The following is a 24,664-nucleotide window of genomic DNA, read 5'->3' as shown; positions in this document are numbered from 1 at the left end:
TCACACTGTAACAATCACATCGACAACTTGGTGCAAACATGAGGTGTAAAAATGTACACAGACACAGCCATCAGCTTGGATTCCTGTCCCATACGACCACTGATGTATGTGTTTGTGGGAGCGTGGCGGTGTGTGTGTGTGTGTGTGTGTGTGTGTGTATGTGTGTACGTGTGTGTTTGTGGGAGTCTGCAGTGTATGTGAGGGGCTGTCTGTCTGTGAGGGGATAGGTGGAGGCTATCTTTCATCTCTTGCTGTGATCAGGTATTCTACATGATATGATATGATGATACAGGCCCAATTAAGGGATGGGGTTGTGTGAAAAATGTGATGACAGGGCAAGCGGAAGACTAGACTGTGATCTGACATCTGAGAGGGAGAGAAAGACAAGGGAGAGAGAAGGAGCAAAAGAGAGAGAGAGGTAGCGAAAGAATGGGTAAGGGTGGGGGAGGACGAGGGAGGGGTGGGCGGGCAGACAGGGCTGAAAGACGGTTGTAGGAAAGAAGGGAAGAGTGATGCTGGTAAAGGAAATGAAGATGGGGTAAGCGTGAGAAAAATTGTGAAAATGAATGTTAAGTAGGGAGGGACAGAGAGAATTAATATGATAAGGAAGGAGAGGGGAAAATGGAGAGGCACATAAAGATGAATGGAGGGTGATGAAGGATAGAAAAAGAAGAAAAATTAGCCTTCTTTCCAATATGAAACAATTTGTCAGAAGAAGTTACAACTTCCTACTTTTGATCCTTCTTGTTGTAATGTGAATAAAAACATAGGGAAACTTTGGCCAGGAAACAAAAGTCAGTTTGTACTCTTTCTCTTTCAAAAACACAAGCCAGATATGCAGCATGGACTGGAAAAAGCAACAAATTTTGCCTCAAGTTGTCGTCTAAGTGCAGAAAAATAAGCACCCTAGATTCTAGTTATTAATTGTTGTTTCATATTTTGCACGTAGAGTTACATTTGACTTGAAAGACACACAGTATAGCACACCCAGCAGTGCACACAGTGGAATGGAACTGATTTTAAACAGGGAGGCTTCTGTGTGAAAACTGTTTCCTCCGCGTTTCGTAAGTCTGTCTGAATAAACTACAACTGTGTCAGGTGTACGATTTTGATCAGAACGCGCGGTGCTTTGATCACACTGCCAGCTTTTATCAGCATGCACGCTCTTTTCACAACTAAATGGGACCCAATTATGTCAAGCACATTGTTCTTTACCTGGGGTGCCAAAGCACTGCACAGAAAGGAGGAAATAACTCACACTTAAGAACATCACTTAAAGGGAAAAAAAAGCTTTTATTTAGCTGTCAAAAGGTATACTTGTTAGACTCAATCAATTACATGAAATAAACACAAGTTTCAACACGCAGAATATTTTCATCTTTGTATTTAAAATATATACGTTGATGCTTAAGATCACAGGAGGTGTTGGAATGACTATTTTCAGGTCATTTTGAAGGACAGTTTGGTCAACAATCTTATTTAACCAATTGAGAGAAATACACAAATAAACAGTACAGTGCAGGTCCAAGTGTTGTAGCGAGTAACATGAAGCTCCAAAAGCATGTGAGATTAATGTGCAGACATCCTCAAGCTCCTCTCTAGTTGATCAGGACAACTCGTTTGCCTAAAAAACAGAAATATGAAAATGATTAAAACAATTCAAAGACATTCTAGAAATCTCAGTTGATCATTTATTACATTTTATTACATCCAAATTTTCATGGAAAACTTTATAAAAATGTCAATTAAAACAATTAACAATGCAATTAACATAACAATTCATGTCAGTGGGGTCAAGCTGTCACCTTCCAGCAACCTGTTAGTTAGTTAATCCACAGCAAACACATAACCTCTGTGTTTACAGTTTGTCATTGCTAAAGCATGAGGGACTGCACTCGTACAGTTTCATCACATCCCAATGTGAAATTCTTGAATGAAAGGACTTCAGTAAGTTGTGAGTTCCCAGTGTACTTGAAGGCGACAAAGGCCTTAACAATAGCTGCTGACATTAGTCCCCCTCATATCACAGTGAACTTTCCTCCTATTGTTCCCCCTGCACTTCTCACATGTATTGTCTTACATGATATCCTTAGAACCTGATAAGACGCCCGGTGAAGGTTTTTGTAGCTGAGGACACAGGCCTGGGAGTGTCTCAGGGTTACAGCTGCTTATTATTCTCTCATAGAAGAGACTGGGAGACTGTAGGGTCCAGGGAACGCCTTATCGGATCCCCTTTACACCCAGCCTAACCTGGGTTACCTGCACCTCCAGCCCTTCCTCCATTACTCCCGCCATACCTGACACTCCCTTCCTCCAGACAGACATTATGGTATTACATTACCACGAAACTATAGAGCTCGTTGACAAGCATGGGAGGTATTCTGGGGCCCAATGTGAAAATATAGGCTGTACAGAACAGCTGGGGTCATTTGAGAAAGTAAGGATGCCTGACTAACTCAGTTATATCTTCAGTGTATGGTGTCATTGTCTGCCTCAGACAACAAAGACAGAGCAGTACGTCATTTCAGGATCTCATGACTTCAACTGAGGTGTTTCCTAAAGGTTTAATGCATTTGCTGATTTATCTTGTCTGACACTTGAAATGTCTTAAAAAGGTGATGAGTCCCTTGCAAGTTGCTATAAGTCAGCAAATCCCCTAAGTTTTTCCACAATGTACAAAAGTACTGTTTTGGCCAGGCTTTCTTCTACAACAAATTTCTCTGATGTTTGGCTGACAGTACAGAACAGTTTGGGGTTGGCAGGGGGTCCCTGGGCCATCAACAGCCAAACTCAGCCCAACTCCAAAAGATGAAGGGAGGTGGATTCAGAAAAATTCAAGCACACCACCCTGCCTGCTCAGAGCACCTCAAGGGCACACGCTGTCTGCCTGGCCTGCCTGTCTATCTGTGGCAGCTGATTTTAGTCAAAGCTACATGTGCCTCTCTCTGCATCCTCCTCATCTTCTCTGCTGACACTGCAGTTTAATGCCTATATGATGTTCGCAGTATGTGCGTGTCTGTGTATGTTTGTGTGTGTGGGCGTGTGTGTGTGTGTGTGTGTGTGTGTGTGTGTGTGTGTGTGTGTGTGTGTCTGTGTGTATGTGTACACGCGCATGTGGATCCAGAGCCTTGCTGATATTCCTCAGTATGTCTGATATTTGGTTACACCAGACAAATAATTTGACAGTCACCAACTGGACAGACAGATCATAGCTTCATATTTATCAGGTAAAATGAAATAGCTGCAACAACGCTCTTTAAGAGTTGATCATATTTTCAGCATGTGGCAGTGGTCTTTTCAGTGATGTCAAAGCAGATGTTTTGCCATGGATAGTTAGGGAAATAACTTCCCTTCATAGTATATATACTATACTATATATATGACCTCTTAAGATCCACCATTTTGTTAGTGCAATTTGGATACATTTACATATTCAAATGAGAAAGCTTTTAACTGGTAAGACCAAAATACATTGATGAGACATCATCTGAAAAGTAACAAGTAACTATGAAAATCATCATACTGCTTCTACAATCTTGTCAAAAACACCTGTGTGAAATTTCAGGCCTCTAGGCCTAACTTTATGGGTGCAATGGACTTTTTAGTTAGTTTTATCACTGGTATACTTGAACCTCTCTAAATAGAAAACTTTGCTTTGATTCTTTAATCTGAAACAACAGCCTAAAAACCTTTTTATATAATTCAAAAGAGTGTTGATCTTTTTCTTTTCATCTACATTTCCTCCTGCACCCTCTCAGCTGTGAGGTGGGACATTGCACACCATTCACAGCCAATCAACATCGGCTCAGAAGTGAACAACCAAGAGTGTTCGGTTTCATTTGACAAGGAATATGCCAGTCTTCAAGATAGAATAGCAGCACTTCCTCTGACTGAAAGAATAGCATAATTGTTTTTTCACTTAGGTGCACTTGCTGTCTTCACCCAGGCCTCCTGGAGTGAAATCTGAATGGATCTTTGCAGGGAGACCTCCAGTTTGTAGCCAGTAAGCTAAAAAAACGAGCAGCCAAGCGGTAATGCACCTGCAAACTACCAATCACCAATCAATTCCAAAAAGAAGAAGAAGAAGAAGCCAAGTAGCCAGAGTGGGAAGGTGAAGAAGGGGGACAAAACGGATGGAACAAGTAATAATAAGCAGGCTGAGAATTGGACAAAGCAACCTTAACTTCTACATCACAGGAAAACAATCAAGTGGGTCTTTGAAATCATTGCCACAAGGTTTGAGCACATCATATTCATATCATGCTGGAAGTTTGTACAGTAAAGAGTAGAACTGATGACACAATTATGGAGCGGGTAGAGGACAATGTTAAAATTATTGTAGAATGTGGAGACAGTGTTCAAGGAAGGAAATGGTTATTTCATTATTTAAAGAGTGGACTGGAAAAAACGGATTTGAAATGAATGGATATTGAGAGAAAGTAAACAGTTGGTGGCAGTAATGCAACATTTTGGATGCCAACTGCTTTAAAACACCATAGAAGAAGAAGAAGCCGGAAGGAGGGAAAAGGTTCGAAATGTGGAGAGAAGTGATGCAAAAAACCGTCATTCGACAGACTGCAATCGGCTTCACATCACAATATTCAAAACTTGGAATACTTTTGTGAAAGCTCCTTTTGATTTTTTCGATCTGTGGACACTTATGGACAAAAGGAATATAAACAATCGAGGAATGGACAGACAATGCAGATGTATGATCGCTTCAAAGGTAGGGAATAAACATCCATTTGCTGGTTTTGCCGGTTTACGATACTGGTAGTATAGCCACGGTGATTCTGGTACAACAGCTCCGTGCTGGACAGGTGACAGGTGTGTCTTCAGCGTCTGTGTGATCTGAGAGACTATACAGCAGTAAAAGGAGCGAAAGTTAGCGAGTTCACCCTGGTGTTGTGTTTACATCAATGCCGACCGGAGCCAAAGCCAGTAAATACCTGCATCTACTGCAGTCATTTGAATTGGTCTGTGAATGCGATTGCAGCTTTTTCCGTTGCCGGCAAAAGCCCGATGTTAGCTGGTCTTAGCGGGTTTTTTGACCAGTGGAAAAGGGGCTTTACATACTGTACATCTCATAATACCTGTCAATATAGGCTACTATAGATGTTAGTGTAGACAAGATGGCGTATGTAAGGCACCTCAGAGAAGATTATAGGAGTGAACTTAAAGTGATCTTTTACAAACTGGGGCATAGATTTTTATAGTCTTGCCCTTCAGTGAAATGGAAAAAAAAAACTCTTTTGTCAGTCTAATTTGGGGGATTCTTCAATGTCAGTAGATCCACATTTTCCTAGACCTGATCTGCAAACCTAGATAGTTGTCATCATACTCTCCACCACAGTGTGCATTTATGTGGAAAAATACAGGAGTTTTTGGGAGTGGTCTCCCCTCATCCACAAAAGAGGGTTTCATGTCAGCTTGTCCTCTGGGAAATTGACAATGGCAGAAAGTAGTGCCTGGTGTTGCCCCAAGTCTGATAACAGGGTGGAGGAGTTGTATGCCTTGCTCTCCTTCTGCTAACTACTCCCAGTAGACTGCAGTCAGATGCCTCTCCATGAGGAGGCAACTGATGCTGCTGCTGATCTGCAGAGAATAAAACTTGACTGAAGCCTTTCACTTCTGGAAGAGACTATACAAACTCTGTGCCAGGGAAACATGATGCATGCACATGTGTACAGTTTCAAAAGACTGCCTCATTTACATTGTATAATCTGGGGCTGGGTTGGTTTGGACACGTACCACTGTACATACAGTTTCCAAAAAAACAGACATGGGGCAATAAATAGACACACATGTGCACAAATGCACAGGCATGCACAAAGATATGACTGACACACACACAAACACATCTCTATGCCATCCGATTCTCTCCTTTTCCTTCTTTCTCTATCTATCTCTGTCCATGCTTCTGAACCTTGGGGAGACATATTCTTTTTCATCTGTCAGTGTGGATGGAAACAGACATGTTCAAAACACACAACAATGGCCGCCCCAGCACCGAGGAGGCTCTATGTTTTGTATGCTTGAAGCACTGCATTATCTCCTAAGTGTCTTGCAACCCCAGTATAGTAAATAATGGATGTTCCCCTTCCTTCTGAAAAACCCCTTTTTCACTTCAGGGACCAGTCATGGTTTACCTGTATAAATGCCCTTTCTGTGTCTTTGGAGAAATGGATAGCACTGAAGGATGTGGGTCAGACGATTTCATTAGCACAGCATTTCTCTCTGTGTCTCCTTCAATCAGCCGTTTGACAGAAGCAATGTCACTCAAAATGTCTTACAGACACTTTCATATAGAATTCTCTGAGAAGAAGAATGCGGAGACTGCTGATCCATAGCAAAGAAATTGTGAAATATAGTCCATATAACAAGAGGGCAGAAACAGTAATGCTTGAAAGGAGAGAGCGCAGTCACCTCTGAGATCAGCTGAATATCCTTGACATCTTTGGCCCGGAGACTCCAGTCGTTATGCCATTTGTATCTGGGTCACAATCTATGAGGTCTCCCTCCAACCTGAAAACACAGCATAGGCATAATGTTTAGTGTTGTATATGTATGTATACACTCCAACATGCAAATAAACTTTCAATTTGGATAAACATGTAAGGTATACATATCTCTGTACACATTTTACAGACACTGCATGGAATCAGACTTTATTGGATAAGAGTCATGTCTATCTTATTGGTTATTGCATTTTGACAACTTAGTACAGTTAAGCAAAACGGTAAGTACGATTAGACTGGACTATAGTGTGCCAGTACATAACTAAGTCTCTTTGGTCTCCCTCCCCCATTCATTCTGAGGTTACATCGAAAGAGTTTCAGCTATTGTGAATTATTTACTTGATTCACTGTTCCGCCCTTTAACCCCTCAGCAAATGCGCAGGCAGTCGGGGTTAAAAATACTCTCCCATAGGATGTGAGTTTGACTCTACATACGTGTGTGTGTGTGTGTGTGTGTGTGTGTGTGTCAGTTTGTGTGTATGTGTGCATGTGTGTGGGCAGGGATGTGGGTTTAAAATATAAAACAGTATATAACCCATGACACACAAGGCACCTTCCATTCTCTCTCTCTCTCTTTTACACACACACACACACACACACACACACACACACACACACACAGGAACTCATCAGAGCATCATTATGTGGGTACTTTCTGAGTGAGAATCCAGGCCGTCCCAGATGGGATTATTATAACACAGCTTGATCTGTGCAAGAGCTAGGAGTGTGATTGTGCAAGGCTCTGTGTGTGAGAGTGTGTGTTAGTGTGTGTGCATGTTTGTTAGAAAGTAAGTGAGTCCTGACCTGTGCTTCATGACCCGAGTGAATGTGAGGTTGCACCTCTCTGTCTGTGAAAGTATAAAATATATTGTATAGTACAAGCATAAAACTGTGCCATGCTGAACCATTAGCGAGAAGGCATTTTCCTTGACAACTGTGTCAAACTATACACAAACTGGCTTACATTCACTTACAGGAGAGTATGTATGCAGTGGACATATTCATGTTGAGCCTCTGAGTCAAAGGCTGAAATACAGATGTCTGAGATACATGCCTGTCCAACAGCAAACTGATTGAGGCTGCAGCAGCTCCTCGTCCGAGTGAGTGAATATTAATGTCACAGAGATATGTGGGCCTTAATGGATCTACACACACAAACACACACACACACACACCGACACCAACTCTACTTGGCCATGTTGCCGTGGTATGTCCCTGGCATGCAGCAGTGTTGTCATGGATACCCCCAGACACATCCGCCATCCCATAAGCGGGGGGATGCTGAGTGCTTCAGAGGGGCTGGCGCCGGCCCCCCTCACCCCTCCAAACCCTCAACCCCTATTCTCTATCCCCTTCCCCCCAAAACTGAATCCCTGTCCCTTATTCTCCCTGAAAACAAGCTCAGCCTCAAAAAAGCTCTCTGCTTTCTCAACTGGGTAGGCCTGGAAGCACACAGCAGCCTAGTGTTGGGGTCTTCCTTGCTCTTAAGTGGAGTGGGTTTTAACATAACCTGAGCATGATCGAGAGTGAGATATAGACAGAGAATACCACGCCAATACCAGTTTAATCCTTGTCTAAGAAAAGCTAAAAGAGATGTTGAGCAGGGAAAATAAATGACGTTTGGTGTGTGTGTGTGTGTGTGTGTGTGTGTGTGTGTGTGTGTGTGTGTGTGTGTGTGTGTGTGTCTTAGCCCTCAGGGCTATGGTTAAGCCTGTAGTTCATCCTGAACTGATCCTTTTCATTAGCCATTATCAATAATTCAACATTGCACTTGCTTTAATGGTTTAATGTGGGCAAACCCTCAATCCGCACACATCCACACTAACACAAACACACTCACACACTCTACTTAATAGCACTCAGTCTCTTGGCCTGCGCCCAATGTCACTGAGGTGAATATAGACGTGTAAACGGGCACATAACACAGTCAGTGCACCTAAAGCTTTCAAAGGTAAAACACCTATCAATCAGAAACACCATTGTGCCCTACCAGGCAGGCATAGCATCCCTTGATTTAGAGAAGAAACCGTTTATTATTTCCCTACAAAAGTCTGCTTTACTGTATATCAAGTTATATTTGCAATAAAAAGGCATATCAAATCCTCTCACTCTGAGATGAGGAAATGAAAGGGTTAATCTTTTATGACGTGTCCCCTCCCGTCCGTGCTCTCTTTTGCCCTCCCTTTCATATTCTCCAGCATGGCAGTGCTCACTGCCTGCACATATGCTGAAAAAAATAATCCTCTTTGATTGGAAGGCTAATTTGAAGTGTCAATTATTCTTATGCAAATGAAGGTACAGTTTCTCACGTCTGAAATGGGTTGGGGGCACAGATGGGTGCGTGTGTGTTCGTGTGCGCGCACAAATCTCCCTCCAAATACATACAGCACCATTCCACCCCCCCCCACCCCCCCCCCCCCCTTCCAACTCTTCATCTATACCTCTTAGGGAAGAAAGCTGACATACAAAGACAGCCGGCATAATGGGACGAGGATATTTGCATGCACATTGTCCACACTGAACGCCAAACAGATCATAAATTGAGAGCACAATGCCAAAACAGTAACAAAGGTGTAGAACTGCAAGTCAGCGCCCAAAACATTCGACAATACAGAGGCACGGTTCCATGTTGTAATGTGAATAATGAAATGATGTCGGGTAAACAGGAACACAACAAGAGCTTGGCTGTATCATGGTAAGCATTGTGGGCCGACAAAACAATTTACTAAAGCTTTTGTCACCTAAACACTTCCCAGTAGCGTTCTCTTTTGCTATTGCCATACCAGAGGTGCAAGCAAGAAACATAATCCCAGAGTCTGTGCAGGGAGAGAGAGGTACAAGAAGATCCTGTTTAAAGAAAAAGGGAGTGAGAATGAGGGACAAATCGAGAGCAACAGCGTGTGCCTAAAAGCATAATTGCATGTCTTAGTATAATATGTGAACGAGTGCCTGCTCCTCTTTATGGTTATTAAAGCTTCGGACTAAAATCTGAGTCTGGATGAGAGATTTAGACTGACAAAGAGAGACAAAGTGAGGATCAAAAAGGAGAAAGAGAAAAAAAAGAAGCAGAGAGACAGAAGACTCCACAAATACAGTCTGTTGTCTGACCCTCTCAGCTGATGTGGTGATTCAAGTAAAAAAAAAAAAAAAGAAAAAAAAAGAAAAGCTTTTCAGGCCCAAAACAGGATCAAACAACCTGCTGTAGAGTCCGGTTACACCATAACAATGGCTTACATTCACTCTCAGCCTCAACACACAAGCTTTTACCTCAAAGAGTGTAGAGGGAGAGAGAGTAAGTCCGGTGTGGAGGGTGGGTGCATGCGGGTATGGAGAGAGGTATGGCGATATCTTAGACGATAATGGTGTTCAACAGATTAGATGGTATCAGCCTACCATGTTTGTTTTCAACTGTCGGCTTCTACAGCTCTACTGAGATCTATGGTCAACCCCGCAGGCACTCTCAATCTCAAGGAAACCTTTAGATATTGCAGTCGAAAGTGAGGCACTCTGATAGATAGCATTCAAAACTCTTAGATAAAGACAACTGGTGAAGAGAGAGCAGCTGAGGACAGATCGTCGTCTACCGAGTGAAATGCTGAGACATCTTTAAAACCTGCAAACCTGCCGTCCTCAAAATCAAAACTTATTGCCCGACTGATGGCATTGAACATGATGGTGATGGACTTTTAATTGACTGCTGGAAGAATAAGTCGGCTTTTTACACTTCCAGTCATTAGCTCAGGATTTTAAACTCCGACATATTGACGGATTCCTAAAGATATCACATAGCCAACTACAACAGCGGTCCCCGTAAGCTTCTCTGTCCACAGCAGACAATCTGATTAATCACAGAGCCACAATAGACAGCTACTATCTGCTAACCTTCTAAGACCCTGCTTCTCAAGCAATGAACAGCAGCCCTGGCAATTTGTATTTGTTTTGCATTGGTTCAGTAGCTCTGGAGAAATTAGTATGCAGTCAGGGATGGGAGAGCTTGTCAAGATCAGGGGGAAATCTCTACCCACCCACTGGGTGGATCTACATTCATGAACAAGGTTGACAAGAAAGCTGACTAGTGTAAAGACAAGGAGCAAATAAAATGGTGGAGAACACCCTGAATATTCTTTTTCATATGAGTGCACTGAGAACACCTTCATAGACAGCACTGTTCTCTATCTGTCTGTCTTGTATGTCTGTTCAGCTGTCAAGGCGCTCACTCTCTCTTTTTCTTCTTCGCAACCTCTAGCCCCTCTCCTCTTTTCCAAAATTATGTGTCATGCACGTCACACTGCTAAGGCCAGTCCTTTTGAGGGTGTTCTGCTGGACCATAGAGCGAATAAACATCCATGTCAGGAGAAAGCGATCTGGGGCCCTTCTCTCACTGAGCCCGAGCTCTCCTGGGAAACACACAGCTCATACAATGGATAGAGGAGGCCTTTTGTTGAGTCTCTGGGAGCTGCGGGGCTAGCTCTGGATCAAACAGGGGTGTGTGTGTGTGTGTGTGTGTGTGTGTGTGCACATTTCTGCATCTCACACACGCGCATGCACACATTTACAAGTAAACGGCACTGACGCGCAAAAGCGTACACACACACACACACCTTCGCGCATGCACACACACACACACACACACACACACACACACACTGAATCACAGACTTTCCTCATCTCCCTAAACTCAGTGTGACTAAGTAAACTTCTTCACCCTTTTGCAGTAGTTACCGAGGGCAGGGAGATGAATTTGAAATAGCCAGCAGGAGAAGAGACAAGAGACAAAGAGCAGAATGGTGACGTAAATCAGTGTTGGACTGATTTAAACTGGTTTAGTGTCAGTCTAAAGGGGGTTTCTGTTGTACTATATACAAATCACAGTTCAAAGCCTTGTGGCTTGGCTCCCTCCTGGGGTCCAAGGCATGGAAATCCTGCAGGAAAGTGTCTAATGTCTGTGGGTAGCCTGTGTGTGTGTGGCACAGTTGTTTTTACATAGGCGTGAGACATTTCTCAAATATATGATCTAATATTGGCTCGAGATAAAAGGGAAGGGACTGCGAAGAACAGCTCTACAAAAACAGACAATTTAAAAAAACTTGAGGGCAGTAGGTGAGTGAATGCAGACTATGTACACATTTCTTAAATGTGTAGCACTATCAACTGTTACTTTAGTATTGTCTAAAAACTGTGTTTATCATGGCTGGGTAGTATGAGCAAATATGGTGACAAAACAGACACTAGAATACAAAACTGCTACAGTTTCTCCCTTTATCCCAGAAGGCATTTTAATAAATTTCCATTCGAGCTGCCTTGCTCCTGGCCGTCTGCCCCTCGTGTAGGATCTATGGGAATTCTCCTCACTGAAATGAACTCACACCGTCTGACCCTATTCATCCCCAAGACTGCACTTTCTCTGGGACTCCCCCTTTTCCAGTCCCCCGGTTTCCCACAGACCCCCTCTCTTCCTCTCTCTCTCTCTTTGCATCCTCCCCTTCTTTCTCCCTACCTTCCCACTGCCCCCTCCCCTCCCAAGTCTCTGCCTTGCTTTCAACTCCAATTTTGGGCACAATGAAGTTGTTCTGGCTGACAGTTTGGCCAGTAGAATAAGTGTTGTTTGAGCCTGCTGTGTGGCCCTGTAGTGGGCCCATTCTCCCCCTCGCCGGCTCAGTTACCAAGAGCCTTGTTGGTGGGACACGGAAGCCATCCGTCCCCACGCTCCCACCCTGACCCAAACGATTAGCCTCAAACTGCACTCAGGCTCACCTGCGCCTCCTCTTTAAACGCTGCTGTGGATGCATGGACATATGCACACACAAAAAGAGCTGCTTATTATCTAATCCTCCACTTTAGAATACATAAACTTCTAACACATGAGTTTTTTGAGAATGCATAAAGTCTTCAGACTTTTTCCTTTCATGATTTTCTTAATGTCATGAGCTCATATGGTTGTCTTCCATGTTGCATCTGTTATGGTGCAGCTACACCACAGCCAGGTTGGCCTGATTTACTCAGTTACTCCATGTCTTGTAGGACGTGTCAGAAAGGATTCTGTATTGGGGTCAGCTGGAAAGACAAAGCCTGCAGCCCTCTCTCCTCTGTCGCTCTCAGTAAGCATCAACCGGCCTCCCTTCTCTCCCACCCCACCCCACCCCCATCAACCCCCACCCACTCCCTCTGTTTCTTCTCCAGTTTTCTCTTTCTGTTCCAATGAATTATCAAACAAATATAAAAATCCACACTGTAAATATGCTTCGTGTGTATCAACTCTAACGTGTACACACACAGAAGCACACACACAGACACACACACACAGACACACACAGAAGCACACACACACACACACACACACACACACACACACACACACACACACACACACACACAGAAGCCATGACATGAGAAAGTGGCTGGGAGAGGCCCTGATGGGGGGACCATATGTCCAGGCGTTGTATATCAGTCGGCTCACCCCCAGCGCTCTGCCAGACCACCATAACTTAGTTTGTCTTCAGCACAAAGTTTGGTCCAAGCTTGGCTGGGTTCATTAGGAACCTATTCTCTGGAGCCAATGAAGCTCAACAGACCTCCAACAAAGGAGCTAATCACACCCACTGCTGCTGCTACTCTCTCTCTCTCTCTTCCTCACCTTCACTCTGTTTCTAAAAACTTGGCCTGTGCCATCTCTCATCTAACCCTAACCCCTAAAACCAAATATATAATCAGACAGGGCCAAACTGTAGAAACTGTCAACTACAATTTAAACAGTAAAGCACAACGTGTGGATGCAGAGGACGAAGAGTAAACAAGTACGGCTGCAGAACAGCTAAACGATGATACACAGCATCAATTGCCCAACCTTTTCCTTCTTTTGTGTCTCAACAGTCTACACTATAGAAACATGGATAATTGTGTTTCCACTGATTATTCGCACCTGCAACTGTTTGTGTATGTGAGTGGCCTTAGAAAGTGTCATGTTCTCACCTGACAGACACTTTGCTGTCTCAGATGCGAGTGCTAGTGAGATGCGGTGTGTAGAATGTACGCCTACCTACAACGTGTTGTGTGCTATTGTGTGTATGTATGAGTGCATGCAGGATGTGGTGCACTGACAATGGAGAGCCCCAGGCTGCTGAATACTTGAAATGACCTTGAACCTCAGCATTCTCCATTCCCATGGCTGCAGGGACGGTGAGCATGTCTGTATGTTTGTGCATGTGCGTGTGTGTGTGTGTTTGAGAAGAAGAACAATGAGGCTTGGCACTTTGTCTGTGCACATAATAGCTCTTCTAAAATTCACAGTCAGTGTCAAAATATCGCCAAATAATCAATAGTGAATATTGTAGGTGAGATTTTGTGGCCATGAAATTTATTAAAAAAAAAAGTTTGTGTTGCTCTGTAAAAAATAGGATTTTTTTAGATATTATGTAGCAAGAAAGACATTTTCAGATTATTGTCCTCATTAGGATAGACCTCATATGTCCGCATATCTCGCCACATCAGGCTGAGCTTTCCACTGTCACATGTGTGCCCCTCTACCTTCCAGCCTGCAGTGACTGTATTTGCTCACCCTGCATCCAGCAGAGAAAGAGACTTGTTCCGTACCATGTCCCCTACTGTGCACACAGGGCTACAGGCAAGCATGAACATGGCTGATCTGGACATGGCTTAAACACACAGACACTATACACACAGGATGGTCCCAGAGCACACAAACACACAAACACACACACAAACAGACACACTTTTAAGTGCACGCTGATGAAGAGGACTTGGTGGGTTAAGAATGGCGGTGGGGGGTAGGGATGGCGAAGGGAGACCCAGCGAGGGGTGGTAAAGGCCATGTCACTGGGCCCTGCTTGGACACAAATGTCAGCAGCATGAATGCCTGCACATGGAGACCTAGCGGTGTGAGAGCACAGGAGATGATCAAGAGGAAACAGATAAAGAGGAGAGGAACAGACATTACAGTCTCAAAACAAATGGAGCTACATGAGGAGAGAAAAACTTAAGAATGTAAAAAGCATATTTTGAGACCAGGAAATTATTTTACGTAAAACAATCAGGATTTAAGGAAGACAAACTGAAAAATGTAACACAGTTTAGGACACAAGCTGTGTCTTTTAATCTTTCATGGTTTGTGTGGTTTCAGAAAGAGTTGCCAAAATGTGACGAAAGCAACCTCTTCCCATGTAAAAACAGTTTTTATTGTTAACTTATCTGAACACTCCTGGTATATTAATTGATCTGACTTTACTCATTTAAGCAAGGCTCTTTGCAGCATCAAAACATGTGCTATTTTTTTTTTTTTCCCAAAACCTTTCCCTACAGCCAGATGTATTACTCAAACGGATGCAACAACCGTGTGCACCCCTCCCTCTCCTGCCCTATGTTGCCATCCCTGCTCCCCATCCATTAGATGTTGAACATTTCAACTTTCAAAGTGGAGAGTGAACACAATGCCCTCTGCAGCCTGAAAACACTGAATACATTATAAGCATTTTGCACTTGAATATTTTAACAGATACAAACATACAAGCACACATACAGTATACACTGAGATTCCGAGGAAAATGTCACTTTTTTTCTCTCTTTGAAAGGTCAGAACAAAACCCTGCACCATTCCGAGGCACTCTGAAGACAAACAAAACACTTCTACACATGCACTCAATGTTAAAAGAGAGATAAAATCCACTTTAAGGTCCTCAGGTAAGAACAGAAAGTGTACACAATGTGTACAATGACACATTTTCTATTCATCCATGCGTTAATGAAGAGGCTCTTATAGACAGTGCATGTGGATTGTAAAACCAGTAGCCTTGGATTGTACCATGTAATCAACATGTGTGTGCTTTTTTTTTTTTTAAATATAGGTACAAACATCACATGTGTAGTGAGATTTAACTTGAAAATTGAAACTACAAATATATACACAAACACAAAGGCACGCAAACGCACACAGTCACAAGGTTACATGCAGCCAAACAGACCAAATGACATTAGCAATGCAAACTTTGATCCCGAAGGATAATTAAAGCGGCAAAATCATATATTATTATAAATACAATAAGCTATTTCAGTCATTGTACAGTGGAACAAAGGTGAATGACATATGAACTCAATGTCGTGTTGACCTCTGCTCATTGTAACATATAATGAAGGTCTTAATGCTCTTATGAAGACAAAGGTTTTACATGCAAGATGAGGGGCAAAGAGGACACTGATTGCACACAAAGGACCATATATTATTATAGAATTTCTGTTCTCTATTCATATTACTGTAAATAGAGTATTGTGATTGTTGTCAACATATAGAACGTCCATTTATCAAGCATAATGGCATTCAAAGTATTAGCCGTGTTTTCAAGGTATAAATTCATGTGGGGAAATGTCCCTCACTTTTCTGTTCACTTAAAATTACACTTTTCATTAAAGAAATCGAATTGGCTACATAACAAGTGAACACAACTAAATTTGTTTATGTCTAGGAAAAAAAAAAAAAGTTATTTATTCACTTTGCTTCCATAAAGCATATGATCATGTGATTGGCAGAGTCTGTAGTCAACTGCTGAGAGGGAAGCCGCTCATGGTAAATACACACTGTTATGCGTAAATGTGATGGTTGGACAAGTTTAACTGAAATATAAAGTTATGGTTCGGTCACTGGGATTTATAAAGAGAGCCTGTTGAAGCATTGGCATTGCAAAAATAATAAATGATAGATACTTTATTGAGGCAGCAGAGGAATACATACAGACATGCTGCTTTTCTTGTCAGTGTGCGTAAATTTCACAACCAAGTGTCAGAATGTGTGCTGTAGATTGAATACTGTAGGCCTTATTATTGAAGACACATACCATTCATTGTTTATTAGCAGAATTAATTGTTAAAGAAGATTGCTGAGATATTTTTTAGCCAGTTTAACTGATTAGATCGCTTGATACTTCAAATGAGGTATTTCAGATTTTAGATGAGAAAAGTAAAACTATGAATGACCATGACAAATTGTGTTCAACATTACATAGTATTATGTTCCATGGCATAAAGGGAAATGTGACTGAAACACACACACACACACACACACACACACACACACACACACACGCACACAGATCTCCAGATGGCCCTGCTGCAGAGTGTGAATGCCCTGGCAAACACAGCAACAACAGATTTCCTGAACCCAAACCCGAGACCATCTTCCTCTCAGCATGCACCATCTTCAGAAAAAAGAAAAAAAAAAAAAATCCTACATCCTAACATGTATTACAATTTTTCCTTTCTCCCCCTTTCCCTTCATTTCCTTTTGTTTCCTCCATTTCCAGCCCCTGCCTGGAATCACAGCAAAGTTCCTTAGTGAAAGCAGTGTGTTCTACTCATCACCGACACTTTTACAGATCCTCAGCCAGACAGTGGTGATTTGTGCCTGTGTTAAGGCAGAACGACTCCTTGCCTCTTTCACGATATAGATTGCTGCCATTATCTGGAGCTATTCCTCTAGCTGACACAAAAAAAAAAAAAAAGAAAAGAAGAAGAAGAAAACATCAGGGGTGGTGAGGATGGAGGAATTTCACCAAACCGCTGTATGAATTGCTGATGGGGACCTGAGTGACAATTTGGTATGCAATAGCCATGGTCAGTCACATAGACACTGTCATGTCTGATTCCCCATCGTGTGGGGATACAGCTTTAGTGAGTACAGTGTGTTGACAGTTTTCAGTTGAGAACAATCCAATCAGCATCACATCATTTTTAGAGGTGTAGCTGATGGGGGGTTGCGGGCTTAACTTTGGTTAATATATATCTGCTAGAACATGTATACACCTATTCAAACACCACACACACTTTTTTTACCTTGAGCCAGGACCTTTGACTGTAGCGGAACCTGACTAATATTCCAACGAACGCGGAGTGAATGTGGCGGAAATGCAAATTCAGCACTGTCCTCTTTCACATTGAGGAATGAAATCAAATCTTTTGTGGCTGCTGGGCATTGAGGGTGGGAAAAACAGCGAGGCGAGAGGGTTCTTCGGGTCACTCGTTTGGGCAGTGAATGAGCCGGTGCCCAGAGCGGGAACGATGGTGTGCCAGTGGTGTGCTCTCTGCTAATTGATTGCCACTACTCACAAGAGCATAATGTATTCTATTGTGATCATCCTTCGCCCATGTTCATTAAGCCAGGAAGCAGCATGATCTTTTCTTTTTGTCTCACTCTGCCCCCCCCCCCCCCCCCCCTTCTCTCCCCTTGCCCCTCTCATTCCCCCTCCCAGTCCTCTGTTTCTCCTCTTCTCTCTGCCTCTCGCTCTCTCCTGCTCTGGATGGGAAAGGTGATGCAAAGATGGTATGACAGGCAAAGCATCCCTCACTATCCCACATGCAAAAACGAAGAGGAACAAAGGACAGATGGAGGGAATAGAGTAAGTGGCTGGTAAGATGATGAGGGAAAGGAAGTATGGATGAAAGGATGAGAGGGAAAGACGGGGAAGAGAGATGATGGCTGAGAAGATAGAAGGATATGGAAACAAGATGGTGGGAAAAGAAGACACAATGAAAGTGGAGAAGAAAAAAAAAAGATGACGATCAGAGAAGCACCTCTCGCCATCTCCCTCCATCCCTCTCTTTTTCTCCACTTCCCCCCTCCCACCCGATCCTTTGCTCCTGTCAGGTTCCCACCCGCTCCTGCTCTCCCCCACACCTCTTCTTTTTACCCCCCGCTCTCCCCTCTTGCCCCTTTTTCACCCACCTCCCTTCCCCGCTTCTGCTACCTCACCCCATCTCTGGTTCGCCTCTTAATGAGAGCTAGCGGGACAATAGTACCATTGTTGCCCGTGTTTGGGAACCCTGGACTGAAACAATCGCTGTTTACCCAAGCAGTGGCACAGCCTGGACCCTCTCCTTCATTACAGCCGGGCCAAGTCTGATTAAGTCTGTTCCACAAGTGCTACAATAAGCCACTGAGCTGGCCACTACCACTCATCCACTCTCCTCTGTCCTTTCCCTCTACCTCCATCTCTTTCTCCAACACTTTCTCCCCTGTCCGTCTTCTGCGGTCATAATTTCAGTTGGATTTTCTCTGTATATTCTCGTCCTTGCTTCCAGTTGCTCCCCGTCTGATTTACATATCGTTCATCCTCAATCACCAGGAGAATCAGATTTACTATAAGAGAGGCACAAGACAGAAAGAGAGGACGGAATGCAAAAAGAAACAGAGAAGAGATGGAGTATAAATGACAAAGTAAGTGTCTCAAAAATCATTAGTTGAATCTGATCTATTTTAAAAATGACCTTCATAATCTAGGACAAAAGCTAATTTCTTTATTCTTTATTCCCACGGGGGTCGAACGGGCTGCAGGCAGTGGCAATATGACTGACTGCGAGAAATAAGAGAAAACTCTCTTAACATAATGGTCTCAGATCATAAAAAAAAAATTGGCATGGAGGTAGTGTTATCAAGCTGATGCTTGTGGCAGAGACGCACTGAATCAGTGGATTGAAAGCCTTTTCACTCAACCATATCCCTCAGCTCTGTGGCTTGTAACAGAAGTATGCTACCAGCACTATGCAAAACAGCATCATGAATATGCGTAATTAGGTGGGACTGGTGTAATTTTTCTGGGTTATGGGATGTGACATTTGTGGGGCAGGAGCATACATCAGCGTAAGCACGACTGACAAATGCATAATCCCTTTCTCTGCAATGAGGCATTTTACACTTTGCGATACAAAATATACAGTTTGCCTTCATACACTTAACAGCCGCATGCAGAATGCACAAAATCATCCAGATAAACATACACAAACACACACACGCAGGCACGCCCCCGTACACTCACGCAGGCATAGACACGCACAGATGGACACATATGCAAAAGCACTGTGCGTATGGCACTGAAAGAAATCTGTACGTTTGAACGCAAATATAAACTCTAGATCAAAGTCCAATTGTTTTAAAAGCTGTGTACAGGTAAGACATCAACAGAGAGACAGATAGCCAGAGCACATTTGTGTTTACTCGAGGAAAAGGAGAAAATAAAGGTTGAGTTATGTCTAAAAGTAGTAGACATGAGAATATCAAAGGGACACAATTACAGAGTAATAATGGAGGAAACCTGAAATAAATAAAAAATAAAATAAAATATGGCACAGCCTTGGAAGGCAGAAGGACACAAAGGCTGCTATTGCCAAGCAACAAGGTTAAAAGAGGATTGCTACGCATGAATGTTTAACATAATATGCTACTAGATATCAGTTGGTAAGGAGCTTTAGACATTGTTGTTAGTGAGCAGGAAATGCAGCACAGCTGATGAGAGAGCCAGAGCAAATTTCCCTCCACACTTAACTACACTGTTGAAAAATACCTGGAAGTCTCATAAGATTCTTTGCTTTTTTTTTCTTTTCTTTTTTTAAACAACATTGAATTACTGAGCATCTATTATAGCCTAATATATAGCATGTTTTTTTTCCTTCCTTTCTTTTTTTTTTGCATTAGTATTCAATTTAGATGAACCTTCAAAAGAACTGAACATGTGAGTGCACAAATAAGGACAGACACATTGGCATAGGTACACTGACAAAAGCATCTATTAATAATTGGATCATATTCTCACACAACCAGAAACGCACGCACACACATATGCGCGCACACTATCAACACACCTCTCTAGCTCTTCAGAGAGAGCCAATTTATAGATACTGTACTAACCCCCCCCCTCATCACCTCTCGTCTCTCTCTTTGCCTTGCCATGCCCCTTTCCCCATTCACCCATACAGACGCACACACACACACACATACACACACGCACAGCACCCTGCACAATCCACCACCCTGCCACACATACCGAAGGGGAGGACACATCCCTCATAGCACCCAGGAAATTAACTTGACATTTGATGCAGACAGAAAAAATATATTTCGGTGGGGGGAGGAAAAAAAAACAAAGTGTACCAAAGCAGAGATAGCATAAACCCATCCCTTGTTCACCCTTCTCCACCCCACCCCCCTTAAGCCCAGGGACGCATTCGAGGGGGATTTCAGCGATCTGCATTGCAGACGCCACTGGGTGCCCACGGAAAAATGAGCTTCATCTTTTGCCTGTCCTTCTCAGTGTATGCTGTCTGTCCCTCTTTGTTTCCATCCTTTATGATGCCGGCACTCCATTTTCATATCCACTTCCCCTCCCTTGTTTGTGCCTTTCTGTTTGGGAGGAAGTTGAAAAAAAAAAAATAATAATATATATATATATATATATATATATATATATAAAACAGTATTGGTGGATCACTTGATGGTGCATGTGTATGAAATTAAGGCACACCCTTTAAGCCACTCCTATTGAATACAAAATTTAATTTTGTGAGGATGAGGGTGTTTTAAATTGCTGCTGTCGTGCCATTTCTTTCCCTTTAGCTTAAAATCCTGGCCACTGATACACACTAATATCCCTTTGTAGAGTTATTATATTTAAATGGCTTTGTAAATCTGGGTTAATCACTCCACATTTTACAATCAATTGAGAAAAGACGCAATAAACATCCGCTGGTTGTAATTTTGCACAAAGCAATAACAACAGTCGCTCCTGTTACGCATATTGCGGTGCACCTACAATTTCATGCGAGCAGACTAGAAAATAAAGTGCGGTGTGAGCGTGCATATGTTTTATAAGATTAACGATCGCATCAAAGGCCTCGTGGTAACCTCGGCAAGGAGCCCAAACGCCACGAGCGCAGGCAGGCCACAATTAATACATCATTATGCACTGCTACAGTTTATACCCATGAACACACACAACACGCAGCAAGACCGCCGACCAGCTAGTGTCTGTCTCAATATCCCCTGCATTAGACATGCAGGAATGTTAACATCATTATGCACAATTGTGAATGTCTGTCTGAGCCCTCCCCCTTTTCTCCCCTACCATATTGTGTCTGCGGTTTAGTCCACTTGTATATGTGTGTGTGTGTGTGTGTGTGTGTGTGTGTGTGTGTGTGTGTGTGTGTCTGTGTGGTGTCTGAAAGAGGGCGGCATTATTTAAATATGATTTTTTGTGTATGCAAGTTGAGACAAATTACTTATTGTTGTATGGCTATGGGACTGAATGTGATATTGTTAAAGCATGTCTACATTAATATCAGCATTTTGTGGAGGGAAGTGATGTTGCAGGAATTAATTTCATGGAAAAAAAAATACATGCTTTGCAAAATGATTCAATTTATGTGTAAGGATTTTATTGCATCATTTTAGAATTTTTCTACGAATTAGGATTGAGTGAAAGTTTTGAATTAATTTGTGATGAAACACACACTGGCATATTTTACACCAAACACGCACACACACAAACACACACACACACACACACACACACACACACACACACACACACTTAAGACACTGTGTTGTATTATGAATTATAAAAGTAATGATATATAATTTAGGATGGAAGCAAAGTGGCTTTTAACTTATCTTTTTGCACTGTCTATGCTGATGCATTTGTGATGATGCAGTAACTCTACTAGTGCTTTAAATATCCATGGTGAAAACCAAATCAAATATCAAGTAAAATAATACAAGCATGTTTTTCTTTTTTTAGGGCTTTGAGGCTGACCTGCGCTGTCATTACTTAATCCCCCAGTAACTGAACATAATTATGAAAATGTCACATGTTTGATAAAGCTGAAGTTTTCACTGGGAGGGCGAGTAGCAGAGGTGTGACTTTCATTAGCGTTGCTGTTACTAATATCTGTTCTGCATTTCTCTGCGGCGGTACGGTCAAAATATTGCATCATCTAAACACACACACACACACACACACACACACACACACACACGCACGCATACATACACGTACACACACACATATATATACATACATACTGCAATGCTGTTAGCAGCCACTGTATTACAGTTGCATTCACTGTGCTTTAGAATCGCCTCTATAATGAACACTTCGCATTTTGTTGCATCACAAAATAAATAAATAAAGCACAATTTCTATCAAAAAAGAAAGAAATACAAAGGTACATATCATTCAGGAATTGTGGGTAAACACATCTACCCAGTATTTGTAAGCAAAGAAAATTCTACAAAGTCTCAAGCAGAGATTTAGAATCAGATTCAGAACCAATATACATTCAGTAATGTGCCACAACTTTAAGGAAGATTGTCCAGCAAGTGTTGTATACAAAGTCTTCTGCTTATTCAAACTCTCCCCCTGCCACCTCGCTATTCCTTGCTCCCAGCGATTTGCATTCATTTGCATGATTTTACGATGTGCATATCCTTTGTTCTGACTGTATGATGATGCAGAAGAAACCCTCCCTACGCAGCGCTATTACCCAGCCCGCTGAAAGCTACTTGGATATTTAATGAAAAAAAAAAACTGTAGTTTATCTGTTTTAATTATAAATTGATAAGACGAGATTTCCACAAATACCAGACTCATCCCCCGGTGCATCCATGATAATGTAGCGCATCAGAATGAGGGGGGAAAAAAAAGATGAGTATGTTCTAGTTTTGTGGAATTTTTGAACAACCATGGAAAGGACATATTGTGCTATCGCTAAGAGGCATGAGCATCTGCAATATATAGCACGGGGAAAGGATTGCATCCAAGCATGAAATATGGAATTACTTGACAAATAGGAAATAGGAAAAATTATAGATGAAAACTAAATCACTGAAAAGAAAAAAAATACCTTTCACATATTTTACAATATTTTCATAAATAATGTATTGTTTTCTCCCTCAGTTGCCTCCCTGGTTTTAGTCATCATTTGTAATTGTTTGCTGTTGTATTACCTGATCATAAAGAATTAAGCCTTTGCATTTACCAAGCAATCTCTACTGTGCAAAATTGTCATTTTGACATTTGTGAATGGACCTACTGCAAAGGCTTCCTCAATGCTGGCATCTTTTGTTCTCTGTTGCTGTTTTATCTATGCAGACAACATGCACACACACACATACACACACAGACACACAAACACACTGATGCTTTAGCACTCCTTAATCATGCAGACACAAGCAGACGACTTCATTAATCGCTGTGGGCTAGCACTGATGATACAGAAGCCGGCCTACAAGACTGGAGGGTTTATATGCACAAATACGGGCGCCACATTATAAGTACTTACTCCCGCTGGCGCCCTAATAGTAAGCAGCTGTACTGCAAATATGCATGTCTGACAGATGATTATGAGTATAGCATAGGAAATGAGGTGATGCAATGTAAACAAACTATACTGTAGAGCAAACATTGTGGGTTTCTGTGGATGCTTATCTTAATATTCAGCAAATGGTACTGAGGCAAAATTTGCAGTGTAAATGTTTTGTGTTTGCCTAAGCTGTGGAAATATTAATCATGGCCATAGAAATTTTAATATCAAGAGAGAAGGAGAGAAAGAAAGAGATAGGAATGTAACCCTATAAAAAAAAAACAACCCTGTCCTCATTTCAAGTGGGAACATTTCCTGATATTGTCAAAGTAAATCTGCATCTGCATAGATGGAAAGCTTTCCTCGTTTCCTGTTTCAGTTTCATACCCATGACCTTGCCATATTCTGTATACAGGCAGTGGCTGATGGGCATTTAGATGTTCCTTGTAAAAAAGAAAAAAAAGAAAAAAAACCCTTTCTAAGTAAATAATGCAAACTCGGGGTATAGAGGTCTAATGACCCTGACACACTTAAAGGGCTGGGCTTTTAGCTTAGAGCGAAGTCAATCTAAGGTGATCATTTTCTATGTAGAGAAATGTTTGCAAACATCCTCCATAGAGCTCTTGTTTACTCTGTCGCATTGGATCATCTGGTGGAAACTCTTACCATTGAAATTGATGAAAACAACATTTTTTTTTTTTTGCATTCAAAAGTCAGCTTTTTAATGCCGTTCAGCAAAGTGTGCCATATTTAAAGCTGTTTACCCTCCTCAATGATGCAGTGACACAATTCTGGAGTCTCATGTAACAACCTCCTTTTCACGAAGTGCCAATGGTTTTCACTTTACTCCTTTAACTTTGGTTGCCCCAGATTAACACTATCATTTCACTATCAACAACCCCCCCCCCCCAAAAAAAAAAAACAAAAAAAACAAAAAAAACAAAAAAACAGTAATTTGTAAATGCTGAGCTGATGCTATATTGGGCAATACATATAGAGTAAACACAGAAGAA

General features: G+C 42.1%; 1 long non-coding RNA gene across 1 annotated transcript in view; it reads right to left on the bottom strand.

The window, feature by feature from the left end:
• Nucleotides 1-1,273: 1,273 nt before the first annotated feature.
• The window catches only part of LOC130169945 (uncharacterized), a 40,462-nt gene continuing 17,071 nt past the window's right edge, over nt 1,274-24,664 (bottom strand). The window contains exons 3-4 of the long non-coding RNA XR_008827916.1: nt 6,427-6,525; nt 1,274-1,624 (exon numbers count right to left, since the gene is read on the bottom strand). This is a non-coding gene — a long non-coding RNA (uncharacterized LOC130169945). The remainder of the gene's footprint in view (nt 1,625-6,426; nt 6,526-24,664) is intronic.

This window comes from Seriola aureovittata, chromosome 5 (genome assembly GCF_021018895.1).
Source record: "Seriola aureovittata isolate HTS-2021-v1 ecotype China chromosome 5, ASM2101889v1, whole genome shotgun sequence".
Lineage (NCBI taxonomy): Eukaryota > Metazoa > Chordata > Actinopteri > Carangiformes > Carangidae > Seriola > Seriola aureovittata.
The sequence above is the reverse complement of the archived record's forward strand: the minus strand, read 5'-3'. Positions and strand labels throughout refer to the sequence as shown.